At 32.4% G+C, this 16557-nt stretch overlaps 4 non-coding genes across 4 annotated transcripts; all 4 read right to left on the reverse strand.

The window, feature by feature from the left end:
* Nucleotides 1-1956: 1956 nt before the first annotated feature.
* On the reverse strand, nucleotides 1957-2075 carry LOC137235956 (5S ribosomal RNA). Its single transcript, XR_010948158.1, has one exon. It is a non-coding gene; the product is annotated as a 5S ribosomal RNA (ribosomal RNA).
* Nucleotides 2076-5229: 3154 nt separating this feature from the next.
* On the reverse strand, nucleotides 5230-5348 carry LOC137235957 (5S ribosomal RNA). Its single transcript, XR_010948159.1, has one exon. It is a non-coding gene; the product is annotated as a 5S ribosomal RNA (ribosomal RNA).
* A 3125-nt stretch (nucleotides 5349-8473) lies between these two features.
* On the reverse strand, nucleotides 8474-8592 carry LOC137235958 (5S ribosomal RNA). Its single transcript, XR_010948160.1, has one exon. It is a non-coding gene; the product is annotated as a 5S ribosomal RNA (ribosomal RNA).
* Nucleotides 8593-14012: 5420 nt separating this feature from the next.
* Nucleotides 14013-14131, reverse strand: LOC137235959 (5S ribosomal RNA). The gene has a single exon (XR_010948161.1). It is a non-coding gene; the product is annotated as a 5S ribosomal RNA (ribosomal RNA).
* Between the last annotated feature and the right edge of the window lie 2426 nt (nucleotides 14132-16557).

Raw genomic sequence — 16557 nt, forward strand, 5'->3', positions numbered from 1 at the left:
GAAACATCAATTTTAAAATTGGTCAGCATGGTAGGGCTGACTTACAGTGTCAGACACTAGAGCGGTTAATTATTATGGCGAAGCAACGCTGTAGTCAGACGTATTGCGTACATTTTTGATCTTTTTGTTTGTATATTTTGTAGCCCTGAAAAGGGCTTATTGATAATTCAACATTTAATGAATGTTGTGTCCTTGTAAATTATCACAAAAAACGCAGCATATTTATTTTTTAGCTGATGCCTTTTTTGCAGCTGGCTTTTTAGTCGCAGCCTTTTTTGGTTTGGTAGCAGTTGCTTTTGCTTTTGTTGCCTTTGACTTAGCGGTGGCAGATTTCGACTTGGTTGGCTTGGCTTTAACGGCGCCAGTCTTTTTTGCGTCTTTAGCCTTAGATTTCTCACTTTTCTTTTTTTCGGCGGTTTTCTTAGTGGCAACAGCTTTTTTCACTTTTTTCTCACCACTTGCCTTTTTAACACCACTCGACGATTTTTTCTTTAATGTTGCACTATCTTTTTTGGCTTTTGATTTATCAACCGATTTTGACTTACCATCACCTGATTTAGTGGCTGCAGCTGATAATTTAAATGAACCAGATGCCCCCTTTCCTTTGGTTTGAATCAATTTTCCACTAGTAACAGCCGATTTCAAATAGCGCTTAATAAATGGTGCCAATTTTTGGGCGTCACATTTATATGTTGCACTAATATATTTCTTAATTGCCAAAAGTGATGAGCCACCACGTTCCTTCAAATTCTTAATCGATGCATCTACCATTTGTTGAGTTGGTGGATGAGTGGGAGCAACCGATGGTTTTTTGGGTTTAGTTGCTTTTTTAGCAGCAACTTTCTTCTCAGCAACAGCAGCAGAAGCAGCTACTGGTGAGCTAACATTTGCAACAGCGATTGTGTCAGACATTTTCACTTAATTATTTTATTTAAACTTTTATTAACACTTGAAAATATTTATCAATTTAAGCACACAAAGCACAAACTCACTATTTATACTTTTTTATACAAGCGCATAGAATGCGATACTCTGTTTAAAATTTGAGAAGCGCAGCGAAAAGATGGATGACAAATGTTTTCATTTCAGTGCTACGTACCATTTACATTTGATAAACTTTTCATCTTAATAAATTAATTAAAATTCACATATTAAAGTTATTGCAAATATTCATGTAAAAATAGATAACTGAAATGTGTTAGTTTGATATACGAATTCATTTAAATTGATGAATTTCATATTTTCGGAGTGTCAGGCATTTTAATCAAAAGTTTGCACTGATAAAATCGAATTTTTTCTCAATTAAGTGAAATTTCTTAAAATATATTTGTACTAATCAAAATTTTAATTCGGATATATAAAATATGTTAAATTAGAAATCAAAAAACTTATCTTCGTTGAGTTTTAACAACATTATTTTATTTTAAAAAATTTTTTAAATATTTCTATTGCAACACTAGAGTAACCCTATATGGCTTCACTTAAAGGCATCTAAAGTTTGGAATTTTAGTCTGAATTGATTATTGATATTGGACGTCTACAACTTATATGTATAATTAAATGAAATTTCATGACATTCAAAAAAAAAAATAAAAAAAATTCTCATTGAATGCTTATTAATTATCAATATGATTATAATATACATATCTGAACATAATCGGACATCAGCGTCCATTTTAAGTACTATAATAGGTGGATGAGTATGAATTTGTACTATGCAGATTCATTTTGTATTTATATGATGAATGCTTATAAGCTTTAAATCAATAATTGATATGGTAAAAAATTATAACTAATATTATTATGCACGTAAATGTATGCGCGCGTATGAAATTTTTCCATTGAATCTATAGAAATATTAAATTGTATTCCAAGTATTTATTCAATTAAATGCAATTTAATAAAAAAAATATTTATGTACATATATATACATAAAATAAAAGAAAAAGTTGGATATGCCAACAACACGCGGTGTTCCCAAGCGGTCCCCCATCTAAGTACTAACCGCGCCCGACGCTGCTTAATTTCGGTGATCGGACGAGAACCGATGTATTCAGCGTGGTATGGTCGTTGGCAAAATTTGTTTGCCTAAATTGGTATAAGTATGGCTATTTTAATGTGTATACTCGCAGCTGTGAATTTGTCCTTTTTTTTTTTAAATGATATAAGTCGATTTAAGTAAATTTTGTTATATACTTTATAGTTTAGTGTATTCAGATACTCTTGCTACTAAAATCAGATTAAGTTTATTTTTTTACAAAAATGAACTTATGCCATTTTTGAAAATAAGCCTGCTATTATAGACATATTTATATCGCTTGGCTTGTGTCGGGGTATATTCATTTGCATGAGTTTTCATTATGCATACATACGTATGCTACTTAGTTTAAACGAACATTCATACATACTACATATGCATGTACATCTTAATAACATATCTTTCTGTTATGTATTGTATTAGAGAAATTTTGAAATCTTTGTTAAAAAATATTGTGGTCCTGAAAAGGACCGTTTGTTTGAATGTATATTTATTTTGTGTTAATATGTCCGTAAAAATGAATTTAACCGCCGAAACCATACAATGTACGACCCTGCCTCTTCAATGCATATACAACATCCATAGCCGTAACTGTTTTCCTTTTAGCATGTTCAGTATAAGTGACTGCATCACGGATAACATTTTCCAAAAATACTTTTAAAACACCACGAGTTTCTTCATATATTAAACCAGATATACGTTTTACGCCACCACGACGTGCTAAACGTCGAATAGCTGGCTTTGTGATACCTTGGATGTTATCACGTAAAACTTTGCGATGACGTTTGGCGCCACCTTTACCTAATCCTTTTCCACCTTTGCCACGACCAGTCATTTTTTCTATTTAGCACTTTTTTTAAACGTTCAACAATTACTAGTCGCGAAATTCAAACTGCCGTACGCCTATTGTTGCCTGGTGAATTGGCTAAGCATGCCGTGAGTGAGGGTACTAAGGCTGTTACCAAATACACAAGCTCCAAGTAATTTGTGCGACTGAGGAAAATATGTATAAAAGTGAAAAATGTTAACAAAAAGGCCCTTTTCAGGGCCACAAAATATAAATTAACAAAGAGATATGAATTTTTCTAAGTCGATGAAAATTTTTAATTTTGTTTTGCAATTGAAACATCAAAAAATATTAACAAAAAGGCGCTTTTCAGGGCCACAAAATATAAATTAACAAAGAGATATGAATTTTTCTAAGTCGATGAAAATTTTTAATTTTGTTTTGCAATTGAAACATCAATTTTAAAATTGGTCAGCATGGTAGGGCTGACTTACAGTGTCAGACACTAGAGCGGTTAATTATTATGGCGAAGCAACGCTGTAGTCAGACGTATTGCGTACATTTTTGATCTTTTTGTTTGTATATTTTGTAGCCCTGAAAAGGGCTTATTGATAATTCAACATTTAATGAATGTTGTGTCCTTGTAAATTATCACAAAAAACGCAGCATATTTATTTTTTAGCTGATGCCTTTTTTGCAGCTGGCTTTTTAGTCGCAGCCTTTTTTGGTTTGGTAGCAGTTGCTTTTGCTTTTGTTGCCTTTGACTTAGCGGTGGCAGATTTCGACTTGGTTGGCTTGGCTTTAACGGCGCCAGTCTTTTTTGCGTCTTTAGCCTTAGATTTCTCACTTTTCTTTTTTTCGGCGGTTTTCTTAGTGGCAACAGCTTTTTTCACTTGTTTCTCACCACTTGCCTTTTTAACACCACTCGACGATTTTTTCTTTAATGTTGCACTATCTTTTTTGGCTTTTGATTTATCAACCGATTTTGACTTACCATCACCTGATTTAGTGGCTGCAGCTGATAATTTAAATGAACCAGATGCCCCCTTTCCTTTGGTTTGAATCAATTTTCCACTAGTAACAGCCGATTTCAAATAGCGCTTAATAAATGGTGCCAATTTTTGGGCGTCACATTTATATGTTGCACTAATATATTTCTTAATTGCCAAAAGTGATGAGCCACCACGTTCCTTCAAATTCTTAATCGATGCATCTACCATTTGTTGAGTTGGTGGATGAGTGGGAGCAACCGATGGTTTTTTGGGTTTAGTTGCTTTTTTAGCAGCAACTTTCTTCTCAGCAACAGCAGCAGAAGCAGCTACTGGTGAGCTAACATTTGCAACAGCGATTGTGTCAGACATTTTCACTTAATTATTTTATTTAAACTTTTATTAACACTTGAAAATATTTATCAATTTAAGCACACAAAGCACAAACTCACTATTTATACTTTTTTATACAAGCGCATAGAATGCGATACTCTGTTTAAAATTTGAGAAGCGCAGCGAAAAGATGGATGACAAATGTTTTCATTTCAGTGCTACGTACCATTTACATTTGATAAACTTTTCATCTTAATAAATTAATTAAAATTCACATATTAAAGTTATTGCAAATATTATGTAAAAATAGATAACTGAAATGTGTTAGTTTGATATACGAATTCATTTAAATTGATGAATTTCATATTTTCGGAGTGTCAGGCATTTTAATCAAAAGTTTGCACTGATAAAATCGAATTTTTTCTCAATTAAGTGAAATTTCTTAAAATATATTTGTACTAATCAAAATTTTAATTCGGATATATAAAATATGTTAAATTAGAAATCAAAAAACTTATCTTCGTTGAGTTTTAACAACATTATTTTATTTTAAAAAATTTTTTAAATATTTCTATTGCAACACTAGAGTAACCCTATATGGCTTCACTTAAAGGCATCTAAAGTTTGGAATTTTAGTCTGAATTGATTATTGATATTGGACGTCTACAACTTATATGTATAATTAAATGAAATTTCATGACATTCAAAAAAAAAAATAAAAAAAATTCTCATTGAATGCTTATTAATTATCAATATGATTATAATATACATATCTGAACATAATCGGACATCAGCGTCCATTTTAAGTACTATAATAGGTGGATGAGTATGAATTTGTACTATGCAGATTCATTTTGTATTTATATGATGAATGCTTATAAGCTTTAAATCAATAATTGATATGGTAAAAAATTATAACTAATATTATTATGCACGTAAATGTATGCGCGCGTATGAAATTTTTCCATTGAATCTATAGAAATATTAAATTGTATTCCAAGTATTTATTCAATTAAATGCAATTTAATAAAAAAAATATTTATGTACATATATATACATAAAATAAAAGAAAAAGTTGGATATGCCAACAACACGCGGTGTTCCCAAGCGGTCCCCCATCTAAGTACTAACCGCGCCCGACGCTGCTTAATTTCGGTGATCGGACGAGAACCGATGTATTCAGCGTGGTATGGTCGTTGGCAAAATTTGTTTGCCTAAATTGGTATAAGTATGGCTATTTTAATGTGTATACTCGCAGCTGTGAATTTGTCCTTTTTTTTTTTAAATGATATAAGTCGATTTAAGTAAATTTTGTTATATACTTTATAGTTTAGTGTATTCAGATACTCTTGCTACTAAAATCAGATTAAGTTTATTTTTTTACAAAAATGAACTTATGCCATTTTTGAAAATAAGCCTGCTATTATAGACATATTTATATCGCTTGGCTTGTGTCGGGGTATATTCATTTGCATGAGTTTTCATTATGCATACATACGTATGCTACTTAGTTTAAACGAACATTCATACATACTACATATGCATGTACATCTTAATAACATATCTTTCTGTTATGTATTGTATTAGAGAAATTTTGAAATCTTTGTTAAAAAATATTGTGGTCCTGAAAAGGACCGTTTGTTTGAATGTATATTTATTTTGTGTTAATATGTCCGTAAAAATGAATTTAACCGCCGAAACCATACAATGTACGACCCTGCCTCTTCAATGCATATACAACATCCATAGCCGTAACTGTTTTCCTTTTAGCATGTTCAGTATAAGTGACTGCATCACGGATAACATTTTCCAAAAATACTTTTAAAACACCACGAGTTTCTTCATATATTAAACCAGATATACGTTTTACGCCACCACGACGTGCTAAACGTCGAATAGCTGGCTTTGTGATACCTTGGATGTTATCACGTAAAACTTTGCGATGACGTTTGGCGCCACCTTTACCTAATCCTTTTCCACCTTTGCCACGACCAGTCATTTTTTCTATTTAGCACTTTTTTTAAACGTTCAACAATTACTAGTCGCGAAATTCAAACTGCCGTACGCCTATTGTTGCCTGGTGAATTGGCTAAGCATGCCGTGAGTGAGGGTACTAAGGCTGTTACCAAATACACAAGCTCCAAGTAATTTGTGCGACTGAGGAAGTGAAAAATGTTAACAAAAAGGCCCTTTTCAGGGCCACAAAATATAAATTAACAAAGAGATATGAATTTTTCTAAGTCGATGAAAATTTTTAATTTTGTTTTGCAATTGAAACATCAAAAAATGTTAACAAAAAGGCGCTTTTCAGGGCCACAAAATATAAATTAACAAAGAGATATGAATTTTTCTAAGTCGATGAAAATTTTTAATTTTGTTTTGCAATTGAAACATCAATTTTAAAATTGGTCAGCATGGTAGGGCTGACTTACAGTGTCAGACACTAGAGCGGTTAATTATTATGGCGAAGCAACGCTGTAGTCAGACGTATTGCGTACATTTTTGATCTTTTTGTTTGTATATTTTGTAGCCCTGAAAAGGGCTTATTGATAATTCAACATTTAATGAATGTTGTGTCCTTGTAAATTATCACAAAAAACGCAGCATATTTATTTTTTAGCTGATGCCTTTTTTGCAGCTGGCTTTTTAGTCGCAGCCTTTTTTGGTTTGGTAGCAGTTGCTTTTGCTTTTGTTGCCTTTGACTTAGCGGTGGCAGATTTCGACTTGGTTGGCTTGGCTTTAACGGCGCCAGTCTTTTTTGCGTCTTTAGCCTTAGATTTCTCACTTTTCTTTTTTTCGGCGGTTTTCTTAGTGGCAACAGCTTTTTTCACTTTTTTCTCACCACTTGCCTTTTTAACACCACTCGACGATTTTTTCTTTAATGTTGCACTATCTTTTTTGGCTTTTGATTTATCAACCGATTTTGACTTACCATCACCTGATTTAGTGGCTGCAGCTGATAATTTAAATGAACCAGATGCCCCCTTTCCTTTGGTTTGAATCAATTTTCCACTAGTAACAGCCGATTTCAAATAGCGCTTAATAAATGGTGCCAATTTTTGGGCGTCACATTTATATGTTGCACTAATATATTTCTTAATTGCCAAAAGTGATGAGCCACCACGTTCCTTCAAATTCTTAATCGATGCATCTATCATTTGTTGAGTTGGTGGATGAGTGGGAGCAACCGATGGTTTTTTGGGTTTAGTTGCTTTTTTAGCAGCAACTTTCTTCTCAGCAACAGCAGCAGAAGCAGCTACTGGTGAGCTAACATTTGCAACAGCGATTGTGTCAGACATTTTCACTTAATTATTTTATTTAAACTTTTATTAACACTTGAAAATATTTATCAATTTAAGCACACAAAGCACAAACTCACTATTTATACTTTTTTATACAAGCGCATAGAATGCGATACTCTGTTTAAAATTTGAGAAGCGCAGCGAAAAGATGGATGACAAATGTTTTCATTTCAGTGCTACGTACCATTTACATTTGATAAACTTTTCATCTTAATAAATTAATTAAAATTCACATATTAAAGTTATTGCAAATATTCATGTAAAAATAGATAACTGAAATGTGTTAGTTTGATATACGAATTCATTTAAATTGATGAATTTCATATTTTCGGAGTGTCAGGCATTTTAATCAAAAGTTTGCACTGATAAAATCGAATTTTTTCTCAATTAAGTGAAATTTCTTAAAATATATTTGTACTAATCAAAATTTTAATTCGGATATATAAAATATGTTAAATTAGAAATCAAAAAACTTATCTTCGTTGAGTTTTAACAACATTATTTTATTTTAAAAAATTTTTTAAATATTTCTATTGCAACACTAGAGTAACCCTATATGGCTTCACTTAAAGGCATCTAAAGTTTGGAATTTTAGTCTGAATTGATTATTGATATTGGACGTCTACAACTTATATGTATAATTAAATGAAATTTCATGACATTCAAAAAAAAATAAAAAAAATTCTAATTATCAATATGATTATAATATACATATCTGAACATAATCGGACATCAGCGTCCATTTTAAGTACTATAATAGGTGGATGAGTATGAATTTGTACTATGCAGATTCATTTTGTATTTATATGATGAATGCTTATAAGCTTTAAATCAATAATTGATATGGTAAAAAATTATAACTAATATTATTATGCACGTAAATGTATGCGCGCGTATGAAATTTTTCCATTGAATCTATAGAAATATTAAATTGTATTCCAAGTATTTATTCAATTAAATGCAATTTAATAAAAAAAATATTTATGTACATATATATACATAAAATAAAAGAAAAAGTTGGATATGCCAACAACACGCGGTGTTCCCAAGCGGTCCCCCATCTAAGTACTAACCGCGCCCGACGCTGCTTAATTTCGGTGATCGGACGAGAACCGATGTATTCAGCGTGGTATGGTCGTTGGCAAAATTTGTTTGCCTAAATTGGTATAAGTATGGCTATTTTAATGTGTATACTCGCAGCTGTGAATTTGTCCTTTTTTTTTTTAAATGATATAAGTCGATTTAAGTAAATTTTGTTATATACTTTATAGTTTAGTGTATTCAGATACTCTTGCTACTAAAATCAGATTAAGTTTATTTTTTTACAAAAATGAACTTATGCCATGTTTGAAAATAAGCCTGCTATTATAGACATATTTATATCGCTTGGCTTGTGTCGGGGTATATTCATTTGCATGAGTTTTCATTATGCATACATACGTATGCTACTTAGTTTAAACGAACATTCATACATACTACATATGCATGTACATCTTAATAACATATCTTTCTGTTATGTATTGTATTAGAGAAATTTTGAAATCTTTGTTAAAAAATATTGTGGTCCTGAAAAGGACCGTTTGTTTGAATGTATATTTATTTTGTGTTAATATGTCCGTAAAAATGAATTTAACCGCCGAAACCATACAATGTACGACCCTGCCTCTTCAATGCATATACAACATCCATAGCCGTAACTGTTTTCCTTTTAGCATGTTCAGTATAAGTGACTGCATCACGGATAACATTTTCCAAAAATACTTTTAAAACACCACGAGTTTCTTCATATATTAAACCAGATATACGTTTTACGCCACCACGACGTGCTAAACGTCGAATAGCTGGCTTTGTGATACCTTGGATGTTATCACGTAAAACTTTGCGATGACGTTTGGCGCCACCTTTACCTAATCCTTTTCCACCTTTGCCACGACCAGTCATTTTTTCTATTTAGCACTTTTTTTAGCTTTCACAAGAACACTTCACTTGATCACTTCACTTCACAACTAATAGCTTGGTTACCGAACGTAGCTGCTATTTATACAAAAATCCACAACATTGAGTGAGCTACCATTATGTGGCATAAATATTTCTATCTCATTTTAACTCGCACAATATTGCAACCCTAAAAAAATGGACAAATGAAACGTTTTTGTGTATTTTATTATATGTATTTCCACATTTATAAAAATTAGGTTTATTAAGTGAAGTGTTCAGTGATCAGTGTTTATTTTGAATTGTGAAAAATAAAAGTGAGAAATGGCTCGTACAAAGCAAACAGCCCGTAAATCGACTGGTGGTAAAGCGCCACGTAAACAATTGGCCACTAAAGCTGCTCGCAAAAGTGCGCCGGCAACTGGTGGAGTGAAGAAGCCACATCGTTATCGCCCAGGTACAGTCGCTTTGCGTGAAATTCGTCGTTATCAGAAGAGTACCGAACTGTTGATTCGTAAATTGCCATTCCAACGTTTGGTGCGTGAAATTGCTCAAGATTTTAAAACTGATTTACGTTTCCAGAGTTCAGCTGTTATGGCATTACAAGAAGCAAGTGAAGCATATTTAGTTGGTTTGTTCGAAGATACAAATTTGTGTGCCATTCATGCAAAACGTGTCACAATTATGCCAAAAGATATTCAATTGGCTAGACGTATACGTGGTGAACGTGCTTAATTCCATATTTTAATAAATATTATAAACGGTCCTTTTCAGGACCACAAATTTTTTTAAACAAAAAAGATCAAAAATAACTGAAGCAACTGTTAATGAAAATTCGTATTTTGATAGTAGCAGCTGTAGTTTTACCCTTAATATGGTGTGTATACCTACTCACGAGTATATACACATTTATTTGCTAAACACATACATTAGTATGTATGCACGGTTGTGTGTTTGTACCTTTGGTACGTATGAATACACGCCACAACTTTTTGCGCCTTTGTCGAGATGCTCATACAAACATACATATGTACATATATACATACAATATGTAGTAGCTTGCATGCTGTACTTTTTTAATGTTGCTCAGTTTTTTTTCTTCTGGAAAATGATGTAAGTCAACTTTTTTATGAATATTTTCAAACACTATTTTATTAATTGAAGTAGTTGTTAACGCAGATTTCGTTAAAAAAATAAATTTTCCAAAAGTGTACTTATGACCTTTTAAATTTTTCTTTCAAAAAGTGTTTTAATAGGTTTTAAAATAGATAAATACATATATATGACAATATAATTAATCTCTTTGTATATATATTTTGTCGTCCTGAAAAGGACGGTTTTAAATTTGGCGTCTAAGAATATATGTAAATCGGCGATTACATCACTTATGCTTTCTTTTCGGTCTTCTTTGGTAAAAGTACAGCTTGAATATTTGGTAAAACACCACCTTGAGCTATGGTAACTCCAGACAATAGTTTATTCAATTCTTCATCGTTACGAATAGCCAATTGTAAATGACGTGGAATAATTCTAGTTTTTTTATTATCACGTGCAGCATTACCAGCCAATTCAAGAACTTCAGCTGCCAAATATTCCATAACAGCAGCTAAATATACTGGAGCACCGGCACCAACACGTTCAGCATAATTGCCTTTACGTAACAAGCGATGAATACGACCGACAGGGAATTGAAGACCAGCACGGTTTGAACGTGACTTTGCCTTTCCCTTTACTTTACCACCTTTACCACGGCCAGACATTGTTGTTATATATTTCACTTAATACACTTTTTCACAAATACACACACTAGCTGAATAGCTTGGGCACTTTATTTCCTAAACGCAATTTGTGCTGCGCTTATATACTTTTTCGTTTGTACATTGAGCAACCCCAATCGCATGTTTTCAAATTAATGCCGGCAATATTTAGCGAATCGTTACGAACAGGTTGAATGGTTTGTCGGAAAAAATACACTTAAAGGTGCGCATTTTGACAGAAAATTATTAAAAAGTGTGAGTGATAGTGAAGTGATTTTGTGAAAATTAAATATGCCTCCTAAAACTAGTGGTAAAGCAGCTAAGAAGGCCGGTAAGGCTCAGAAGAATATTACTAAAAACGACAAGAAGAAGAAGCGTAAGAGGAAGGAAAGTTATGCCATCTACATTTATAAAGTGTTGAAACAAGTACATCCTGATACTGGTATATCGTCGAAAGCAATGAGTATCATGAACAGTTTTGTTAATGACATTTTTGAACGTATTGCTGCTGAAGCATCACGTTTAGCTCATTACAATAAACGTTCAACAATTACTAGTCGCGAAATTCAAACTGCCGTACGCCTATTGTTGCCTGGTGAATTGGCTAAGCATGCCGTGAGTGAGGGTACTAAGGCTGTTACCAAATACACAAGCTCCAAGTAATTTGTGCGACTGAGGAAAATATGTATAAAAGTGAAAAATGTTAACAAAAAGGCCCTTTTCAGGGCCACAAAATATAAATTAACAAAGAGATATGAATTTTTCTAAGTCGATGAAAATTTTTAATTTTGTTTTGCAATTGAAACATCAAAAAATATTAACAAAAAGGCGCTTTTCAGGGCCACAAAATATAAATTAACAAAGAGATATGAATTTTTCTAAGTCGATGAAAATTTTTAATTTTGTTTTGCAATTGAAACATCAATTTTAAAATTGGTCAGCATGGTAGGGCTGACTTACAGTGTCAGACACTAGAGCGGTTAATTATTATGGCGAAGCAACGCTGTAGTCAGACGTATTGCGTACATTTTTGATCTTTTTGTTTGTATATTTTGTAGCCCTGAAAAGGGCTTATTGATAATTCAACATTTAATGAATGTTGTGTCCTTGTAAATTATCACAAAAAACGCAGCATATTTATTTTTTAGCTGATGCCTTTTTTGCAGCTGGCTTTTTAGTCGCAGCTTTTTTTGGTTTGGTAGCAGTTGCTTTTGCTTTTGTTGCCTTTGACTTAGCGGTGGCAGATTTCGACTTGGTTGGCTTGGCTTTAACGGCGCCAGTCTTTTTTGCGTCTTTAGCCTTAGATTTCTCACTTTTCTTTTTTTCGGCGGTTTTCTTAGTGGCAACAGCTTTTTTCACTTTTTTCTCACCACTTGCCTTTTTAACACCACTCGACGATTTTTTCTTTAATGTTGCACTATCTTTTTTGGCTTTTGATTTATCAACCGATTTTGACTTACCATCACCTGATTTAGTGGCTGCAGCTGATAATTTAAATGAACCAGATGCCCCCTTTCCTTTGGTTTGAATCAATTTTCCACTAGTAACAGCCGATTTCAAATAGCGCTTAATAAATGGTGCCAATTTTTGGGCGTCACATTTATATGTTGCACTAATATATTTCTTAATTGCCAAAAGTGATGAGCCACCACGTTCCTTCAAATTCTTAATCGATGCATCTACCATTTGTTGAGTTGGTGGATGAGTGGGAGCAACCGATGGTTTTTTGGGTTTAGTTGCTTTTTTAGCAGCAACTTTCTTCTCAGCAACAGCAGCAGAAGCAGCTACTGGTGAGCTAACATTTGCAACAGCGATTGTGTCAGACATTTTCACTTAATTATTTTATTTAAACTTTTATTAACACTTGAAAATATTTATCAATTTAAGCACACAAAGCACAAACTCACTATTTATACTTTTTTATACAAGCGCATAGAATGCGATACTCTGTTTAAAATTTGAGAAGCGCAGCGAAAAGATGGATGACAAATGTTTTCATTTCAGTGCTACGTACCATTTACATTTGATAAACTTTTCATCTTAATAAATTAATTAAAATTCACATATTAAAGTTATTGCAAATATTCATGTAAAAATAGATAACTGAAATGTGTTAGTTTGATATACGAATTCATTTAAATTGATGAATTTCATATTTTCGGAGTGTCAGGCATTTTAATCAAAAGTTTGCACTGATAAAATCGAATTTTTTCTCAATTAAGTGAAATTTCTTAAAATATATTTGTACTAATCAAAATTTTAATTCGGATATATAAAATATGTTAAATTAGAAATCAAAAAACTTATCTTCGTTGAGTTTTAACAACATTATTTTATTTTAAAAAATTTTTTAAATATTTCTATTGCAACACTAGAGTAACCCTATATGGCTTCACTTAAAGGCATCTAAAGTTTGGAATTTTAGTCTGAATTGATTATTGATATTGGACGTCTACAACTTATATGTATAATTAAATGAAATTTCATGACATTCAAAAAAAAAAATAAAAAAAATTCTCATTGAATGCTTATTAATTATCAATATGATTATAATATACATATCTGAACATAATCGGACATCAGCGTCCATTTTAAGTACTATAATAGGTGGATGAGTATGAATTTGTACTATGCAGATTCATTTTGTATTTATATGATGAATGCTTATAAGCTTTAAATCAATAATTGATATGGTAAAAAATTATAACTAATATTATTATGCACGTAAATGTATGCGCGCGTATGAAATTTTTCCATTGAATCTATAGAAATATTAAATTGTATTCCAAGTATTTATTCAATTAAATGCAATTTAATAAAAAAAATATTTATGTACATATATATACATAAAATAAAAGAAAAAGTTGGATATGCCAACAACACGCGGTGTTCCCAAGCGGTCCCCCATCTAAGTACTAACCGCGCCCGACGCTGCTTAATTTCGGTGATCGGACGAGAACCGATGTATTCAGCGTGGTATGGTCGTTGGCAAAATTTGTTTGCCTAAATTGGTATAAGTATGGCTATTTTAATGTGTATACTCGCAGCTGTGAATTTGTCCTTTTTTTTTTTAAATGATATAAGTCGATTTAAGTAAATTTTGTTATATACTTTATAGTTTAGTGTATTCAGATACTCTTGCTACTAAAATCAGATTAAGTTTATTTTTTTACAAAAATGAACTTATGCCATTTTTGAAAATAAGCCTGCTATTATAGACATATTTATATCGCTTGGCTTGTGTCGGGGTATATTCATTTGCATGAGTTTTCATTATGCATACATACGTATGCTACTTAGTTTAAACGAACATTCATACATACTACATATGCATGTACATCTTAATAACATATCTTTCTGTTATGTATTGTATTAGAGAAATTTTGAAATCTTTGTTAAAAAATATTGTGGTCCTGAAAAGGACCGTTTGTTTGAATGTATATTTATTTTGTGTTAATATGTCCGTAAAAATGAATTTAACCGCCGAAACCATACAATGTACGACCCTGCCTCTTCAATGCATATACAACATCCATAGCCGTAACTGTTTTCCTTTTAGCATGTTCAGTATAAGTGACTGCATCACGGATAACATTTTCCAAAAATACTTTTAAAACACCACGAGTTTCTTCATATATTAAACCAGATATACGTTTTACGCCACCACGACGTGCTAAACGTCGAATAGCTGGCTTTGTGATACCTTGGATGTTATCACGTAAAACTTTGCGATGACGTTTGGCGCCACCTTTACCTAATCCTTTTCCACCTTTGCCACGACCAGTCATTTTTTCTATTTAGCACTTTTTTTAGCTTTCACAAGAACACTTCACTTGATCACTTCACTTCACAACTAATAGCTTGGTTACCGAACGTAGCTGCTATTTATACAAAAATCCACAACATTGAGTGAGCTACCATTATGTGGCATAAATATTTCTATCTCATTTTAACTCGCACAATATTGCAACCCTAAAAAAATGGACAATTGAAACGTTTTTGTGTATTTTATTACATGTATTTCCACATTTATAAAAATTAGGTTTATTAAGTGAAGTGTTCAGTGATCAGTGTTTATTTTGAATTGTGAAAAATAAAAGTGAGAAATGGCTCGTACAAAGCAAACAGCCCGTAAATCGACTGGTGGTAAAGCGCCACGTAAACAATTGGCCACTAAAGCTGCTCGCAAAAGTGCGCCGGCAACTGGTGGAGTGAAGAAGCCACATCGTTATCGCCCAGGTACAGTCGCTTTGCGTGAAATTCGTCGTTATCAGAAGAGTACCGAACTGTTGATTCGTAAATTGCCATTCCAACGTTTGGTGCGTGAAATTGCTCAAGATTTTAAAACTGATTTACGTTTCCAGAGTTCAGCTGTTATGGCATTACAAGAAGCAAGTGAAGCATATTTAGTTGGTTTGTTCGAAGATACAAATTTGTGTGCCATTCATGCAAAACGTGTCACAATTATGCCAAAAGATATTCAATTGGCTAGACGTATACGTGGTGAACGTGCTTAATTCCATATTTTAATAAATATTATAAACGGTCCTTTTCAGGACCACAAATTTTTTTAAACAAAAAAGATCAAAAATAACTGAAGCAACTGTTAATGAAAATTCGTATTTTGATAGTAGCAGCTGTAGTTTTACCCTTAATATGGTGTGTATACCTACTCACGAGTATATACACATTTATTTGCTAAACACATACATTAATATGTATGCACGGTTGTGTGTTTGGTACGTATGAATACACGCCACAACTTTTTGCGCCTTTGTCGAGATGCTCATACAAACATACATATGTACATATATACATACAATATGTAGTAGCTTGCATGCTGTACTTTTTTAATGTTGCTCAGTTTTTTTTCTTCTGGAAAATGATGTAAGTCAACTTTTTTATGAATATTTTCAAACACTATTTTATTAATTGAAGTAGTTGTTAACGCAGATTTCGTTAAAAAAATAAATTTTCCAAAAGTGTACTTATGACCTTTTAAATTTTTCTTTCAAAAAGTGTTTTAATAGGTTTTAAAATAGATAAATACATATATATGACAATATAATTAATCTCTTTGTATATATATTTTGTCGTCCTGAAAAGGACGGTTTTAAATTTGGCGTCTAAGAATATATGTAAATCGGCGATTACATCACTTATGCTTTCTTTTCGGTCTTCTTTGGTAAAAGTACAGCTTGAATATTTGGTAAAACACCACCTTGAGCTATGGTAACTCCAGACAATAGTTTATTCAATTCTTCATCGTTACGAATAGCCAATTGTAAATGACGTGGAATAATTCTAGTTTTTTTATTATCACGTGCAGCATTACCAGCCAATTCAAGAACTTCAGCTGCCAAATATTCCATAACAGCAGCTAAATATACTGGAGCACCGGCACCAACACGTTCAG

The sequence above is a fragment of the Eurosta solidaginis genome, unplaced genomic scaffold (assembly GCF_040869045.1).
Source record: "Eurosta solidaginis isolate ZX-2024a unplaced genomic scaffold, ASM4086904v1 ctg00001140.1, whole genome shotgun sequence".
Classification (NCBI taxonomy): domain Eukaryota; kingdom Metazoa; phylum Arthropoda; class Insecta; order Diptera; family Tephritidae; genus Eurosta; species Eurosta solidaginis.